Source organism: Oncorhynchus clarkii, chromosome 29 (assembly GCF_045791955.1).
Source record: "Oncorhynchus clarkii lewisi isolate Uvic-CL-2024 chromosome 29, UVic_Ocla_1.0, whole genome shotgun sequence".
NCBI lineage: Eukaryota > Metazoa > Chordata > Actinopteri > Salmoniformes > Salmonidae > Oncorhynchus > Oncorhynchus clarkii.
In genome coordinates this window covers 10,619,745-10,639,226 of record NC_092175.1, presented here as the reverse complement: position 1 = coordinate 10,639,226, position 19,482 = coordinate 10,619,745, and the positions used below count along the sequence as shown (strand labels likewise).

General features: G+C 39.1%; 1 protein-coding gene and 1 long non-coding RNA gene across 2 annotated transcripts in view; one reads left to right on the top strand and one right to left on the bottom strand.

The window, feature by feature from the left end:
• The window catches only part of LOC139388485 (laminin, gamma 3), a 241,296-nt gene that overhangs the window by 173,103 nt on the left and 48,711 nt on the right, over positions 1-19,482 (bottom strand). The window lies entirely within an intron of this gene.
• LOC139388804 (uncharacterized) lies at positions 2,054-3,355 on the top strand. The gene is made up of 5 exons (XR_011629334.1): positions 2,054-2,116; positions 2,354-2,398; positions 2,805-2,898; positions 2,976-3,036; positions 3,236-3,355. It is a non-coding gene; the product is annotated as an uncharacterized lncRNA (long non-coding RNA).

Here is a 19,482-nt window from a genome sequence, read left to right as displayed (position 1 = left end):
TTTAGGTCAGTTAGGATCACCACTTTATTATAATAATGTGAAATATCAGAATAATAATAGAGAGAATGATTTATTTCAGATTTTATTTATTTCATCACATTCCCAGTGGGTCAGTAGTTTGCATACACTCAATTAGTATTTGGTAGCATTGTCTATAAATTGTTTAACTCTGGTCAAACGTTTTGGATAGCCTTCCACAAGCTTCCCACAATAAGTTGGGTGAATTTTGGACCATTCCTCCTGACAGAGCTGGTGTAACTGAATCAGGTTTGTAGGCCTCCTTGCTCGCACACGCTTTTTCAGTTCTGCCCAAAAATGTTCTATAGGATGGAGGTCAGGGCTTTGTGATGGCCACTCCAATACCTTGACTTGTTGTCCTTAAGAATTTTGGGGTGTCTGTCCATTTGTAAGACCAATTTGCGACCAAGCTTTAACTTCATGACTAATGTCTTGCGATGTTGCTTCAATATATCCACATGATTTTTCTACCTCATGATGCCATCTATTTTGTGAAGTGCACCAGTCCCTCCTACAGCAGGCTGCCACCCCCATGCTTCACGGTTAGGATGGTGTGCTTCGGCTTGCAAGCCTCCCCCTTTTCCCTCCAAACATAACGATGGTCATTATGGCCAAACATTTATATTTTTGTTTCATCAGACCAGAGGACATTTCTCCAAAAAGTACGATCTTTTTCACCATGTGCAGTTGCAAACCATAGTCTGGCTTTTTATGGTGGTTTTGGAGCAGTGGCTTCTTCCTTGCTGAGCGGCCTTTCAGGTTATGTCGATATAGGACTCATTTTACTGTGGATATTGATACTTTATACCTGTTTCCTCCAGCATCTTCACAAGGTCCTTTGCTGTTCTTCTGGGATTGATTTGCACTTTTCGCACCAAAGTACTTTCATCTCTAGGAGACAGAACACGTCTCCTTCCTGAGCGGTATGATGGCTGCATGGTCCTATGGTGTTTATACTTGCATACTATTGTTTGTACAGATGAAAGTGGAGCCTTCAGGCGTTTGGAAATTGCTCAAAAGATTGAACCAGACTTGTGGAGGTCTGCAATTTTTTTCTGAGGTCTTGGCTGATTTCGTTTGATTTTCCCATGATGTCAAGCAAAGAGGCACTGAGTTTGAAGGTAGGACTTGAAATACATCCACAGGTACACCTCCAATTGACTCAAATGATGTCAATTAGCCCATCAGAAGCTTCCTAAGCCATGATATCATGTTCTGGAATTTTCCAAGCTGTTTAAAGGCACAGTCAACTTAGTGTATGTAAACTTCTGACCCACTGGAAATGTGATACAGTTTGAAATAATCTGTCTGTAAACAATTGTTGGAGAAATTACTTGTGTCACGCACAAAGTAGATGTCCTAACTGACTTGCCAAAACTACAGTTTGTTAATTAACAAGAAATGTGTGGAGTGGTTGAAAAACGGGTTTTAATGACTCCAACCTAAGTGTATGTAAACTTCCGACTTCAACTGTATGTATATGGATGAGCAATGGCCGAGAGGCATCGGCAACATGCAGTAGATGGTATAATATACAGTATATACATGTGAGATGAGTAATGTAAGATATGTAATCCTTAAAGTGCCATTATTTAAAGTAGCATTGTTTAAAGTGACTAGTGATCCATTTATTAAAGGTTATTTGTTACACATAGAGCGTACTCAGCCTACACATAGTATATACAATAATGAAATCACCTGGTCCCAACATACATGGCATGTCAAAAGTCATTGTAACTTGTCCACACTGCAAACTGAATTTAATTAAGAATAAATTCAAAACACATTTACGAAGAAAGCATACACATTGCTTTGAAACAGTGTCCAAGGAAAGGTTTTTGGCATGCGAGCGCATTGATGTGAGAAATGGTGTGTTTGCAGTCAAAAAATCTATGTTCAGGTCCTGCAACACTCATACATGTTGTGAAAAATACTCAGGGCTAATTCAGTTCCAACTTTGTTCAAAACTGTTATGCTGGAGTATTAAAAGGCTGTTGAATTGTACTTTTTCTTTACTTTCACATACACTGTTCATAGAATCATCGCTCGGATCCTGTCCCCTGGACCTTGGAGGACTTATGGTGTGGATGATGATCAGGTTAGATATATCGTTAAATTATTCCACTGAACTATGCCATATACTATACCATTGTCATTCCTTGATTGAAAATTGTACCTTGTTTACACCACAGGGCCTACCAAAGAAAGGTTTCTCAAACAACTGTGGGGTGCTTGTTTTGATGGTACGACGCTGATGTTATTATTATTTGCTATTATCATTATTGTTGTTATTATAACTATCAAACTTAACAACCTACTCTTTCTTAACTTACAGCACGCTCTGTACATCGCAATGGAAGCACAGTGTGATTTCACTGAGGTATGTATAAATTATGAAATTCTCATCACTAGTGGATATAATGTTTTTTGGGATACCCATCCGATTGTGTGATTTTTCTCTTTCAAAGGAAAACATGCAGCAAATTAGGTAAGGGTGGGGCCTAGTTCTCCCGCAGAACCTTAAGTCTTGGACATTATAAAAACCTTTCATTTGCATCCTTAAAATCACTTGTTTCACTGTAGTCAGACTGACCCAAATATATTTTAATATTGAATGTATGTAATGTACGTCGTCCACTCACTAAGGTCTGAAGAAGAAAGGTTGAAATATCGAAAAAGGCGGCAAAAACAAAAGACACTACAGGTCGGAGGTGTCATATGATGAGTGGTATAGTCTTAAACCAATGCTTAAAGACTTATCCCCCCCTTTCTCCAATATATTTCAGGATGATGTAGAAGACGCCCCCCCCAAGAAGTCACAGCATGTCACATCAGCATCCAACTCCGCAGAATCAGATACTGTACAGGATCTTAGCTAAAGTAAGGTGCATTATTGTACACACATCCCTAGAGGTTCCCTAACATTACTTAATAACCACAATCTGTTTTCTTTCTAGACGATACTGAAAACAAAATGCACGGCAAACTGGGAGCTGTGAACTGGTTATGTAGTCTACGGTGTGTAATGCTGAAGGCTTAATGCATGGCGAGATATACTAGTCGTGATGACTTGTTGAGTAGTTATAGATATTACTGAAAACCCCTTTAGTAATAGTGGCTTTTGTTTGCATGGTGGTATTGTGAAAGTGGGGTGTAATTTGACTTGATCACCCAATGAAGCACTACACTTAATATTTAATCTTCCTTTTTCTTCAAGGAAGCAGATGTTCTTCTAAGGGACACCCTAGAGGCAGCAAGGTGGTGCGAACTCCAAACATTTAAAGGCACTGTTTCCCTCCTTAGTGTAATTGGGATGGACAGGGAAGACTGCATTACAACCCTTAAATTACTATGGTTGTATGATGGTCTGGATGAAGAGGAACATATTATCCTCAAGGAACCATTCATGTCCCAGGATGCCCGACCCTAACTGGGCTCATGGGCGGTCCTCTGATTTAGTTAAACCCAAAAGGGAATTGGCGTTTCCTTCATTAAACAGTCCAAAATCACATTACACAATTTTACAAACAGTATCATCCTCACTCATTCATCTTATACAACAATTAGATGTAAACCTCATATCTGAGGCTGTTATATAAACAGCGTTATGGTAATGTGGCCGCACCGTCTCCCCATGAGCTTAGTAAGTTGTAACAAACGGACCAGTTCATAGCTGGATTCTTCACCGATCTTTTATACCTTCTCCAGAACATAAATGTTGTTCGGACCTCAAGTTCTGCGAGGTGGAAGAAATTCCTTTGTTCTCTATGAAACTTCACTCGGTCTCTATACTGTGTGGCCATGAGGCAGGATCTTCCTGGAATTTACGACCTTTCTGACCACAGCAGCCTAGTTGTAGGAGGCAGGGAGTGGGGGATGGGGCTTGCTGTACCCAAAGAGGGCAACGTCATGACAAAATAATATAATTACAAAGTTATAACATTAATCAACATAATTTTAACAGTACATGATATAAATAACAAGTCTGTTGTTCACTGCAACAATATCAGTAGCTTGTCCTAAAGCAAAGTGTTACAACACATCTGCAGGTACCACTTTAATATAATATTTCTTACGATCTTCAAAAATGAAATATGTTTGTATTCAACGTGTGCGTTTGTACTCAGTGTGTCATTGTCAAACCTCAGATGAACAGGACCAAAAAAAGGTGGGAGGGAGTAGGGTCAAACATGGGCGGAGTCAAACGTTTAACTCTGCACTCATTGAGCCCGGACCCGAATTGCACACCTCGGTCAGGGGTACTTGCTTTTACTAGGAAATATCAACGTAAGCCAAGACGGAAAAACTTTCTACCATGGCTCAACGAGGACCCCTGGTGGCATATGAGAGAACGGGATCCTTCCTTGACAGCTGCATATTTACAGCACTGAGAAGTAAGGTGGTAAGGAATATAAAAAAGCAAAAGCAGAGTTCTTTAACACAGTGATCAATGAAGCAGAAGGAAATGGCAAAGTGATTTTGGAAAATCTCAACAAACTGGGAGAGGAGCTGAAAAGTAAAAAAAACATCCCAAATTAAAGGTCAATTGGATTCTAACTCATTTGGATTCAGAACGAACTATTCTACCGAATCAGCCAATTGCTATTTTCTGGAGTGCATTAAATCTAAACTGGATATAGGCTGTGAAGTCGACACAGTCTTTTAAGATCTTTAAAAGGTATTTGAAACTGTGAATCATGAGGTCCCCCTATCCAAACTATCCTCCCTTATTGTGTCCACTGAAGTCATTAGTTGGATATATTCCTATCTGACAAACAGAAGTCAAATGGTACGTTTGGGCGACACTCAGTCGGACTCTCTTTACTATAACATTGTGGTCCCACAAGGGTCAATATTAGGCCCCCTTCTGTTTACCATCTATATAAAGGATCTCCCACTTGCTTGCCCACAAGTTAACATGCCGATGTATGCAGATGATACAGTTCTGTCTGAACACTCAAAAAATAGACAACTAGTTGTTAATAAGTTAACGGAAGCTACGGTACATGTTTCCAAGTGGTTGACTAATTCTTGCCTGTATTTAAATATCGACAAGACTGTTTTTATGTACTTCTCTAAGAAATCCATTGATTCTTCCCAACAAGCTTTTCTTGTTCATAGGGAGAATCTGAAACTTGTGTCTAACTTCATGTATCTCAGTGTCATTTTGGACTCTAATCCAAAGTTTGGATTATCCAACTTTAGGTTTCCTCTGGGTGCCACCAAACTATACATGCATGCTATATGATCTTCTCACATCTGAGATGTTGCCTCACATACTGGTCACAAGCAGGAGCTACTATTTTGAAACCAATTGAATCACTCTACAAACAAACACTACAAACAAACAGTACATATCATATACAAACATCATGTATTTAGTCCGGATAGCTTTAAGGAGTATGTAGATGCAAGCCTTGTCTTTAAGATCCTGCATGGTTTTGCCCCTCCACCCCTATGTTGGCTTATCATGCTCAAGGAAAGCACCTCCGGGATAACAATGGCAGTATCTAGAGGGGTTTGCATTGTCCCTTTTCGACAGAGTAAAATCGGTCATATCGGTCTTCTCTGTTAGAGCTACAATATACTGGAATGCAATGCCATGGACTTGAGAAGATGCACTGACTTATTGTATTTAAAAATGTACATTGAAAACATGGCTCAAATCTATCCAAACCTGTACACATGACTTATCGGTGGTTCCTCATATGTAAGACGGCAGCTGATGGTGTTGTTGATTAGAATGATATATTATTGGATGTAATGTATTTCTATTTTACATTGTTTTAATGAGTATTTGCATAGTGGCTGTGTAAAGGCCCTTACCTGTCCAGGAACTACAGGTGCAAATTATCTTTTGGCTAACCCTGGCACATTCACATGGATGTTGAATTATTTTAATATTGATGTTGATTAATGTGCATTGTCCCCTACGAATAAATAAAGAAGTAATTGAGCATGTGTTTCTAATAAAGTGGTATAGTTATTGGCACACTGCTTCAAAGCAAACTGTTTAGAAATTTCAAAGCATACTTCAGAGATCCAGTATCAAACATAACAGCACAAGGAACAAAGAGACCCTCACAATAGGGGTTTAACAAATACACATGGCATTGTTAAATAAGTATTTTTTTATGATGACATATTTATTTCTGATCACACTTGATAAAGTTCAAGGGAGCAATACATGATGATTCACAATGACAAGCATCTTTCTGTCAATAACAAATACAGCCATGGTTGATATCTCCACAATTTACTCAAAAGGCAAGGCACTCTGTGAAATATTTGAATAAGGCTTTACACAAAACCAGCATTTCCCAAACTTTTTGCACAAACACTGTACAATTTATTCAAATTATCAAAGCTTGATGATTAGTTGATTATTTGAATCAGCTGTGTAGTGCTAGGGCAAAACCCAAAACATGCACACCTTGGGGTCCCAAGTACCAAGTTTGGGAAACCCTACACCAAGCAATGTGTTAATTTGTCAGTGTTCCAGGTCCACAGATTTAACACTTTCACTGTTGATTTAACACTCTGTGTAAAATAGTTATTTATTACACTGGAGAATTTGCTGTGTAGGCAACGGAAGGCAGGCTTCATCAGCTTGTCACACACAACTTTGCAATGAGCTGGAGGCTGTACACATTTTGAAAACATATACTTGTTTGAAACCTGAACATTTATTTACACGTTATGGAGGCACGTTACCTTGCTTCAAAGTAGCCTCCAAAAAAAAAATCCAACCATATCTGTTGAGGCAATTATTTTATAAAGACTTCCATATACCATTGAAACCAGTACCCAGTTTCTCTCATGTTTTATTAGTTTTGAAGTCAACTTTCTGTCATTGTTCATCAGCATTAGGCACAATTCTAGTCATATTAGCAACCCATGCTAGGTGTTGCATCTTTAGATCCCCCCCCCCCTCTTCCTAAATTCTTAACAGATATTTTAATGTCTGTCACATAAACCACATGCATGTGTGGTGTGCTAATTGCATTATGGAACAAACATTCGTGAGTAGCCTACTGCTTCATGTGCACTGCTGAAGTTATAATGTGAATAAATAACAGGTTATCAACATTTTCAGCTAAACGTTCTGATCTGTTGTGATCTGTCCCAGAGTGTGTTTGGAATAGGCCATTTCTTTCTCGACATGCTGACCAATAGAACAGGTCAACTTTTTTAATAAAGCCGTTAGCTGTATTTACAGCTTTGCAAAAAGTGTGTTATAAAATTACAAACTGAGTGCAAAGCAGAGAACGTGCATTCAGTTTGGCACACTTGGTACACGCATTGGCTACAAGTGTTAATGGTTTCAGAGACGCTTCAAGAATCACTGTTGGTGTTTAAGCATTCAGAAAAAACTGTAACTAGCCTACCCCTGGGCCCTCATATTTCCCCGCACCAGTGAGCTTGGGACAGACGGCTGTTTTTTTATGCCATTACCACTGGATATACGGAATCATCAGATCATGATATTCTGCTCTATCACACCGAGGCTTGGTGATCATCGAGGCCGGGAGTGTTAGTTCCTCAGTATTTGAACAATGTTTCTAACATTCGCAATGGATGTAAAAAAAAAACAGACTGTTAACTTAATGTGTGAGGTGAAGAAAAAATGACTGAGAAGCTCAGCTTATTAGCGGTGGACATGGAGTTATGACAATCATGAATTAGACATAACCAAATGGGTACTTTCCTTCTTTTGCACGCAGCAGGACAGACAGACCTACATCTGTGCATGTTCAGGAGCTTGCTCCTTAACGTTATCAGGAAAGAGAAACCAGACACATGCTCATTGCGCACATGGAGCACTCCAAATAAAAGACATAGAAAAAAATGGACAAAACTCATAATGGTTATGAAATTAAACCACAACTTGTTGCTCACAAGTGTAGCAGGTTGTGAACTCCGCAAACAACGCTTCCAGTCTGAGAATGAGAATGGTAAATGACTAATTAATACATGCATTAACAGAAATGAATGCAACAAAATGATGGAGGATTAAAAGGTACATTTACTAGGCCTACTGGTGACATACAGTATGTAAATGGGGAATTGATTTAAAAAAACTATTAAAAGGCAAACAATTTATACAATGAAACAATGAATACGCAAGAATTGGCGGGAGACAGCTGAGAGCATTCTGGAGAGCTAAGTGCATGCATTCTGGAGAGAGACAAGCCATATCTTCGCAACACACCACTCCCCTTCTTCTTGTCTCAACATTTTAAATTATACTCAAGACACAATATCTTCACACATATTTTAGATTATCACTGACAGCCGTAACTCAATCAGCTTGACCTGTTGCCACATGCAATACCCAAATTGCGGGCTCCCCAAACAGGCATAGGGTTACACACTTGTGATTTGAAACAATCCACAGCTATTTTCTTGCTCCCTGGTGTTATATATATATATATATATATATATATATAATACTTTTATTTAGACTGGAATAATTATATAATTTTGGTAAAACATCAATTTACTTTAGGGGACCTGCCAACTTTCCCTTCCAATTTCCAAGAGGCTGACACCAAAGATCTGTATATAATGACAAGATGCTCATGTCACCACCCAAACAATGGGAGTCTTTGTACCAAAGGCGGGAAGGCAGGCGACAAGCACAGGTCTGCATATTATGCCCACAGAAACACATTTGGCTTATTCTGGACAGAGTTTGGCGAGAGTGAACCCTCTCGCTTCGCCTCTTCCTCTCTCCTAAAACTATGTCAACAGAGAAAGCATCCAAGCTAGCAAAACAGCACCCCTCTATATGAAAGCCCATGTATCTGATGATGTCTGGCCAGAAAAGGTGTGACATGCTCTTTTGGTCCAGACAGCATCAGATAAATTTGAAGTCAGACTTTTACATACACTTATGTTGGAGTCTCCACAAATTTCTTGTTAACAAACTAAAAAGTTTTGGCAAGTCGGTTAGGACATCTACTTTGTGCATCACACAAGTAATTTTTCCAACAATTGTTAACTGACAGATTATTTCACTGTATCACAATTCCAGTGGATCAGAAGTTTACATACATTATGTTGACTGGTCCTTTAAACAGCTTCGAAAATTCCAGAAAATGATGTCATGGCTTTAGAAGCTTCTGATAGGCATATTGACATCATTTGAGTCAATTGGAGGTGTCTGGTTCATCCTTGGGAGCAATTTCCAAACAGGTACCACGTTCATCTGTACAAATAATTGTACGCAAGTTTAAACACCATGGGACCACGCAGCCGTCATACCGCTCAGGAAGGAGATGCGTTCTGTCTCTTAGAGATTAACTTATTTTGGTGTGAAAAGTGCAAATCAATCCCAGAACAACAGCAAAGGACCTTGTGAAGATGCTGGAGGAAACCGGTACAAAAGTATCTATAGCCACAGTCAAAAGAGTCCTATATTGAAGTAACCTGAAAGGCTGCTCAGCAAGGAAGAAGCCAGTGGTCCAAAACCACCATAAAAAAGCCAGACTGCGGTTTGCAACTGCACATGGGGACAGAGAGTGTACTTTTGGAGAAATATCCTCTGGTCTGATGAATCAAAAATAAAGCTGTTTGGCCATAATGACCATCGTTATGTTTGGAGGAGATGGGGGACGCTTGCAAGCCGAAGAACACCACCTCAACCGTGAAGCAAGGTGGTGGCAGCATCATGTTGTGGGGGTGGTTTGCTGCAGGAGGGACTGGTGCACTTCACAAAATAGATGGCATCATGAGGTAGGTGCTTTAAATGAGACTGATGCGTCTTTTGTTCGATTTGCATCTAACTCAAATAAATACTCAATATTTCAAAATGTTATTTGGACGGCAAGGAGGTTAGGTGTGGCGAGCCAGGCCCCCTAAGACCTTGCTCATAATGCCTATAAAACACGTGTGTGTGGAGGGATTAGTTGTATATCATGGAGCTGTGTGGCTTCTTTCAAGAGTATTACAACATAATCATCCAAATATAGATTGTATTCATACATTACACTCTACATATCAAATCAGTCAACCTTAAGCATGGGTAGCCTTAAAAGCCGAAGCCTTGAATATATAGGTGGGAATGTTATAGGGACATTTCCCAATACAGACTTGATCTCAGGGGTTCTCTCTCTGCTCTACAGGAGTTAACAGGAAATTAAGGAGGACATATTACAGTTAGACACGAACTGCAGACAAACAGCTAAGCCTGGTCCGTCGTCACTCAGCCCCATCTAATCCTACAGAAGTAGCCCAATATGATAAACCATAGCATTGGGTGCCTCAAAAAAGTTTCATATTTTAATATAGATGTAATAAAATAATAATTTAAATATAACTCATTATGAGGGGCCGCTGTGGCTCGTTGGTCTGCAAACGCTCATTCATACACCCCCCTTACATGATTCCATGTGTTATTTCATAGTTTTGATGTTTTCACTATTATTCTACAATGTAGAAAATAGTAAAAATAAAGAAAAACCATTGAATGAGTAGGTGTGTCCAAACTTTTGACTAGTACTGTATATATATATATTTTTTTTTATTGGTCCCGGCATATGACTCACCAGTTGCACATCCCTGTCCTAAACCCACTCCAATGTGCATACCACCCCAACACAACCATAGACGAAACAATCTCAATTGCACTCCACACCACCCTCACCCACCTACATAAGAGGAACACCTATGTGAGAATGCTGTTCATTGACTACAGCTCAGTGGTCAACTCCATTGTCTCCTCCAAATGTGTCACCTAGCTTAGGACCCTGGGACTGAACACCGGCCTCTGCAAACTGATGCTGGACTTCTTGATAGGTCGACCCCAGGTGAAGATAATAGGGAAAATCACCTCACCTCGTTGACTCTCAACATGGGGACCGCATAGGGGTGTGCTTAGGCCCCTCCTGTACTCCCTTTTCACCCACATCTGTGTGGCCACGCATGACTCCAGCACCATCATCAAATTTGGTGATGACACAACGGCGGTAGGTCTGCTCACCAGTGACAATGAGACTACATGAAGGAGGTCAGTGACCTGGCAGTGTGGGACTGGAACAACAATCTCTTCCTCAACATCACTAAAACCTAGGAACTGATCGAGAACTACAGGAAACTGGGGTGAACTGAATGGGTTGAGAGCTTCAAGTTTTTCAGTGTCCAAATCACTAACAGCTCCTCAGCTGTTAAGGTTCCTTGGAGAACTCTTGCCCGATAAAGAATCTTTGAGTTAAGTATGAGGTTCTTGATGTGGCATTTACGTAGCATAGCGTTTAGAGTGTTGGGCCAGCAATCAAAAGGTTGCTGGTTTGATTCCCCGAGCAGACTAGGTGAAAAATCTGCTGATATGACTTTGAGCAAGGCACTTAACCCTAATTGCTCCTGTAAATGAGAGCATCTGCTAAATTACTTAAATGTAATGTAAAACGTTCCTGAAATGTGTGGAAGCCTGTGGATGTGTCAAATTCATGATTGGGTTCAATTTAAATTGTAAAAGAAACTCATCACTTAAATGGAATTTAATTATAATTTTGACTCTGAATTTGAATTGAACAAGAACCATTATTGGCATGGAGTTGGAATTGAATTTGAATTGGAAAATAATAACATCCTTGGAATGGAATTAGAATGGAGTCAATATCATGTTTTTTGTGAAATTGGATGATAATGTATAAAACCAGATCTAAGGGATTATTAAGGGAATAGATTGGCATGACCCTATATGCCATTTTAATACACCAATGGTAACTGTCTATTCTCTTACTTAAGTTGTTAAAACAGCCTGAGGTGGCGTATAAATTATAGACATAATTTGTCTGTACTAAGAAATTAAATAGACAGTCAAATACAGACCTTCTGGTATTTCAACACACATCACATTTGACAGAGCTAATACTAGAAATTAGAATGCACGTGAATACAATCACTAACTCTCTGTCATTAACAAACAAAGTCATGGGTGTTAATAGCAATGTTCATTTTATGGCACACAGGGATCTATGCAAATTCAAGCGACGATCTGCAGATCTCAGGGTAGCCTTTAGTGAATGCAGGATTTACCACCCATGACTGTGTTTGCTAGTGACAGAGAACTCATTATTGCATTCAATACTTTATATTCCTGTAGTCTCAACAATATAAGTGTTTAGGGTTTATATATTCTTCAAAATGTAATCTCATGTTACAAAATCATATGGTTATGTAGATCAACAGTTCAGTTTTCAGTTAATACATTTGTCTAAAACTTCTGGTTTGCAGGCCACATCAGGCATGTCAATTATGGAAGTCACATTATGCTGGCTTGTGTAATGATATAGATTTGCATTGGAATCCATCCAGAGTCAGGACAGCCAACAATTGGAAGGTTTAATCATCCACAATCTGCATTTAGAGTGACTGCCAAATTAGGGAGAATTAGGACAAAGGAGACAACATTAACCATTTAAATTGGAGAACCCCTCTCAGGAAAGGGGGCCATACATCCAACTACTTGGAAGTTTAGAAAAATGTATGTTATTATCTTCGTACCGCACAAGATCAATCTGCATGTAAAAACACATCTAAACATAAACCTGAAATAAAGGTAAATTTACAAATTTTTTCCTAAATGCATGAAAATAACAATTTCTGTACTGGGGTGCGTAATTTTCGGCAGAGAAGTCAGGCGCAGGAGAGCAGAACTAGGTAATAACCAGAGATGTATTAATAAGCAAAACCAACGGCATCCAGAACAAGATAAATGGGCACAAAAATAACCCGTCGTGAGCTCACGGGGAATGTGCACAAACACTACAATAAACAATCCCACACAAAGACATGGGGGGAACAAAGGGTTAAAAACACAATAAGTAAATGAGGGAATTGAAACCAGGTGTCAAAAATCAAGACACAACAAATGGAAAATGAAAAGTGGATCGACGATGGCTAGAAGACCGGCGACACTGACCACCGCCCGAACAAGGAGAGGACCCGACTTCGGCGGAAGTTGTGACAATTCCATATTATAAACATCTAAAACAATAAATTATATATCCAATTTATGTTAATGAAATAATAAAACATTTTAAAAAACAACAAACTACACATTCAATAAAAAAACAGGCAACAATCATCTGTTCATCAATTAATTAGTCAGTCAGGCATGGTTGGTTTAGTGGAGTGGTTGATGGTGTGTTTCTGTCTTTGTGTTGGGGGATGGGAAGGGGTGGGGTCTAGGTTGCAACCTGCAATAAAGCATGTTGGGAGATATGATAGGCATGGTTTTGAGTGTCTGAATGTCTTACTTTGCACAGAGTACAAATTACAATCAAACTCAAGTTAATTTACACGAGTGACTCCTGATTTAATAAACCTCTCATTAACTTTATGGAATTCCACTCTACCTTCAGTATTTTTGCTTTATTTAGACAGAAATTGAACCTGGTCTCCAGTTGGGGAAGAACATACTATGGGTTCAATTCCCATCTCCGCCTATTGGCTTGTTGCTGGGAGTGTTGCCCACAAGACCACGGCTCTGGATGATCCGCTCATTTCTATCGTGAATCTTGTTTCGAACTATGCTTTTAAGCAATTTACAACATGTGTAGATGTTACTTAAAACTTCTTGACCATACTTGAGACGCAGACGTCTCAAGTATGCCCCTGGAAATGCAAATGCGCTACGCTAAATGCTAAATGTACTCGTTACAACTCAATCTTTGATCAAAATTCACAAGCAGGGTATTGAATTAAAGCTACACTCGTTGTGAACCTAGCCAGCAAGTCAGATTTTTAAAATGCTTTTCGGCGAAAGCATGAGAAGCTATTATCTGATAGCATGCACCCCCCAAAATGCCAGCTCGACACGTAAACAACAGATTTTGCGATAGCCGGCGCTACCCAAAACGCAGAAATAAAATATAAAACATTCATTACCTTAGACGAGCTTCTTTCTTGGCACTCCTATATGCCCCATAAACATCACTATTGGGTCTTTTTTTCGTTTAAATCGGTCCATATATACCCAAAATAGCTTTGTATGGGATCTGTGTCATTCAGAAAAAATCATCGTTTTTAAACGCTGCGTAATTTTTTTAAATTAAAAAAGTCGACGATAAACTTTCACAAAACACTTCGAAATCCTTTTGTAATCCAACTTTAGGTATTAGTAAACGTTTATAATCTATCAAAATGATTACAGGGCGATGTCTTTTCAATAGGTCTTCACTTGCAAAAACAATGCCATCTGATATCTCCCTCAACTGCATCCGGGTGAAGACTGGGAAAATGGAGGTCAGATTGAATTAATTGTTGGAAAATCCTTCTATTGAAAATTAGGACAATGGCGCCATCGTGCGGAATTTGTATGAATTGCAGGTAGATCGCCATTAAATTCTGTTCTCTTTTAATAACTGGTGGAAGTGACTTATGGAAATTATTTTTAGCTTTCAGAGAGCAGTTTTTCTTGCGTTTTTCAATGAAACACACGATCTGTTATAGTCACAGCCGTGATTTAACCAGTTTTATAAACTTCAGAGTGTTTTCTATCCACACATACTAATCATATGCACATACTATATTCCTGGCATGAGTAGCAGGACGCTGAAAAGTTGCGCGATTTTTAACAGAATTTTCAAAAAAGGAGGGGGTAGAAGTAAGAGGATAAAGGGTTTTGTTTGAATATTAAAAATGTGTAGCAAATGTGTTTTAGGTGTTTTCCCAATCTCACAAAAAAATGTTTTGGGATTACTGTAATTGTTGTTAGAGCATGGAGCTTTGTTCCCCACAATGTGCATAAAGATAGCCGAGAAATAGAGAGTCGACGTCGCTGTTTTAGCACTATCCACTGACTGTTTTAAACTAGTGTCATATTTTTTTAATTGTTGGCGTCTTGAAGCTAAAATTGGGATCATGTCTACTCTTCTAATGACCATAAAAAGTAAGGGGTGAGGGGATTGTCAAGTCTATAGAAAGGTACATGACTGCAAGTCACATTGTAAATGGATAGAATAATGCTTCTCTACTGTTTATCTGTTAATAGCCATCTACAAGGTACTATAATAAACAGGAAACATAGTGTTCTGTTTGATTTAAGGATAACAGCATTTCACTGAGCTGACTAGCCTTTGAAGTCTATTATCTATTTATTGAGCATGAAACAGTCTGCATGTCCAACACAATATCTTTCACATACAATTGCAGAAGCACACACACAACCCATAATTCAATTTTGCGACGTACATCCGCTAAGAAAAGTCTGCAAAAACTTAAAAACAACCTCAATGGAGACGTCAACAGACAAGTGTAAGTTAAAATTAATGCAAATAAGTTGTAAAAAGGTAAAAATGTTTTTGTTTGGTTATCTTTTGGAAATTGTAGAAATCAAGCATTTCCCTTCTTCAGAGGTTCCAGCTAGGCGGGCTAACATTAGTTCATTAATTTGCTAGCAAATCATACAGCAGGAATATATTTATAATTATATATTTAATATAAGTAGACAAACTCATAATTGAAAATAATGCATATAAAGCACCACAGGTGGCTGAAAACACAATCATTGCGGGATGAAGGAGTGATGAATTTCCGGTCAAGGGTGGTCCATTTAAAAATTATTCCTTCCTCCCTCGCCATGCAAATGCATACTCGTCAGACGTCATGATATGTCATCAGAAGTGTCCACTTAATTTTAGGGCTGAGTGGATAGGGTGTGTCTTTTAAGTCTTTGGACTGCAGGCAGTGAGTGCCTCTGTTGAGGGAAGAGAGTCAGCAGGCAGGTGCATTATTTCCTCATAATTTGTCATCGTTTACTGTGTACATTTTCTCCCCGTTTCTCCTTCAAGATTGCCTTGTGCTAATGACACGTTCAAAATAACTGGGAACTTGGACTTCCGACTTCAGTGCGTTCAAAACAACTGGGAACTCGGAAAATAACCAGCTCCGACTGTGAGAAATGTATTTGAACGTTATTGACTGAAATAAAGACTTGTTATTGTAATGTTCTTAATGCAACATGAGGAACCTTGTCAGGAGATGTAGACTTCTTTTTGTAATGGCAAACAATACTGTATGAGGTGTTAATGAGTAACACCGTTGGTGCAAGCTATATACACTTCCTAGTCTTGAACATGCTACACTGAACAAAAATGAAAACACAAGATGTAATCATTTCAAAGAGTTTCCTGAGTTACAGTTCATATAAGGACATCAGATCCTAATCTATGGATTTCACATGACTGGGAATACAGATACGCATCTGTTGGTCACAGACACCTTACAGGTCATGCACAGTAAAAATGTGATGATATTTGAAGAAAACCAGATCAAAGCATAAAAAAGGACCGTTGCTTCTACATAATGTTTGATCATAAAGTTACTGGTCCCCTCCCCCATGTCAAACACTTGGATTACTTATTAAGTGGACAAGGTCACTCACATTTTAAAACACCAATGGTAACATGATATTCTCTTACCAAATTTAAATAAGTACCAACTTCGTACAAGGCATGTTTGCAGAGGGAGGTGGTTAATCTAGCTAGATGGCTAATCTACTGTTGCCAAAATTTGACTGTAGGGTGTCAGCAAATGTAATTAAAAGTTTACCCTATTAATCTATGGAAAATATACGGATAAGGTTCCCCTTTCATTCGTGGCTGGTATTAACTAGGCTATCTAGGTCTTCAGCCAGCATGGAACAAAGATCAACAAATGTGTCAGTGTTAATGTGAACCACATCGCAAAAGACATGCCAAACAGGATACATATAATTGATGCAATTTCAATGTTGTTTGAGTTGTTTGTGTATCACCAAATTTGCTTAAAATGATTGTACTGCAACACTGCTCACTGTATCCAAGTTGCTTGACATAGGCGTTTCAAAGAGCTTTCAGTCAAATGGAGCTCATGAATATATGTGACTCGTTTCAAGAAACTAGGCGCATGTCATGGGTCAATACTTCACAGGAGAGCAATTTGAATAAACTTTTTTTTTTTTCAATCAAAATGTGCCTATTGGCAGAAATGCCTCATGGAACAGGTGAACTTTAATGTTCCTTAATAACAAACTTGTATGCCATGTATGCCATAAATACAAATAAATTGTACAATTACGAGCCTAGTTGGTTTAGCCACAGAAAAAGACAGACCTTCCTGCTAGCCATGATTGGCTGAGATAATGAGTGGGCTGGAAATGCCGAGAGATGAGTTTGGATTGGTCTGCAATATAGCACGCTTCTGTCTATTTGAGCTTGTCAGTATGTGTAGGTAATCCTGTCTAAAGCGGCCTTAAAAAAAAAGTATTGCATAGTATAATTGATAAGTGTTGCTCTCCATTTTCCGGAGGACCAAGTTATAAAATCAGTGGAATTAGAGTACGATAGCTAAGGAGATGGCAAAAACAAAAAGGCAACCATGGCATCCGTGACAGGGAGAAGCGTCCATCCATTACGTATATGGGTAAGTTAGTCTCGCTAGCTACAGTTTCAGATATTACACGTTTCTAATTTCGACAGAAAGTCAATTTAATTTCAAGTTAGAGTGTACTGTTAGCTAACACTGAACCTGGTTGGTTAGCTACCTGAAGGTTCATGTAGGGTAGTAACGTCACAAATTGAGATTATGGTTCATTGTTTAATTAGCTAGCTACATGTCTTAACAAAAGACAACACTATTTTTCAAAACATTTTATTTCACCTTTATTTAACCAGGTAGGCTAGTTGAGAACAAGTTCTCATTTACAACTGTGACCTGGCCAAGATAAAGCAAAGCAGTGCGACACAAACAGAGTTAACCATGGAATAAACAAACATACAGTCAATAATACAATAGAGAAAGTCTATATACAGTGTTTGCAAATGAGGTAGGATAAGGGGGGTGAGGCCAAATGGGGCCAAATGAGGAATTGGCTTTGGGGGTGACCAGTGAAATAAAGCTGCTGGATCGTGTGTTGCGGGTGGGTGCTGCTATGGTGACCAGTGACGTAAGGTGGGGCTTTACCTAGCAGAGACTTATAGATGACCAGGAGCCAGTGGGTTTGGCGACGAATATGTAGTGAGGGCCAATGAGAGCATACAGGTTGCAGTGGTGGGTAGTATATGGGGCTTTGGTGACAAAACGGATGGCACTGTGATAGACTTTATCCACTTTGCTGAGTCGAGTGTTGGGGGCTATTTTGTAAATTACATCACCGAAGTCAAGGAACGGTATGATAGTCAGTTTTACGAGGGTATGTTTGGCAGCATAAGTGAAGGATGCTTTTGTTGCGAAATAGGAAGCCGATTCTAGATGCAATTTTGAATTGGAGATGCTTAACCTCTGATCTCTAGGGGCGCTATTTCATTTTTGGATAAAAAACGTTCCCGTTTTAAGCGCAATATTTTGTCACGAAACGATGCTCGACTATGCATATTCTTGACAGTTTTTGAAAGAAAACACTCTGAAGTTTCAAAATCTGCAAAGATATTGTCTGTAAGTGCCCCAGAACTCATTCTACAGGCGAAACCAAGATTGCGCAAGGAATGAGCCTACACTTTCTGTCGTTCCCCCAAGGTGTTAGCAGCATTGTGACGTATTTGTAGGCATATCATTGGAAGATTGACCATAAGAGACTACATTTTCCAAGTGTCCGCCTGGTGTCCTGCATGGAATTCGGTGCGCAAACGCCAGCTGCTTGTACTTTTCCATTTGATTGAGGGGAGAAACCATGCTTCCAAGAACGATATATCATTGAAGAGATATGTGAAAAACACCTTGAGGATTGATTCTAAACAACGTTTGCCATGTTTTCAGTCGATATTATGGAGTTAATTTGGAAAAAAGTTCGCGTTTTGAGGACTGAATTTTAGTTTTTTTTTTGGTAGCCAAATGTGATGTGCAAAACGGAGCTATTTCTAATACACAAATAATCTTTTTGGGAAAAACTGAGCATCTGCTATCTAACTGAGAGCCTCCTCATTGAAAACATCCGAAGTTCTTCAAAGGTAAATTATTTTATTTGAAGGCTTTTATGTTTTTGTTGAAATCTTGCGTGCTGGATGCTAACGCTAATGCTAACGCTAAATGCTACGCTAGCTAGCCACTTTTACACAAATGATTGTTTTCCTATGGTTGAGAAGCATATTTTGAAAATCTGAGATGACAGTGTTGTTTACAAAAGGCTAAGCTTGAGAGATGGCATATTTATTTCATTTCATTTGCGATTTTCATGAATAGTTAACGTTGCGTTATGGTAATGAGCTTAGGTCTGTAAATAGAATCCCGGATCCGGGTTTGGTAGACGCAACAGGTTAATGTGAGTCTGGAAGGAGAGTTTACAGTCTAACCAGACACCGAGGTAGTTGTAATTGTCCACACATTCTAAGTCAGAACCGTTCAGAGTAGTGATGCTGGACGGGTGGGTATGTGTGGGCAGCAATAGGTTGAATAGCATGCATTTAGTTTTGCTTGCATTTAAGAGCAGTTGGAGGCCACGGAAGGAGAGTTGTATGGCATTGAAGCTCGTCTGGAGGT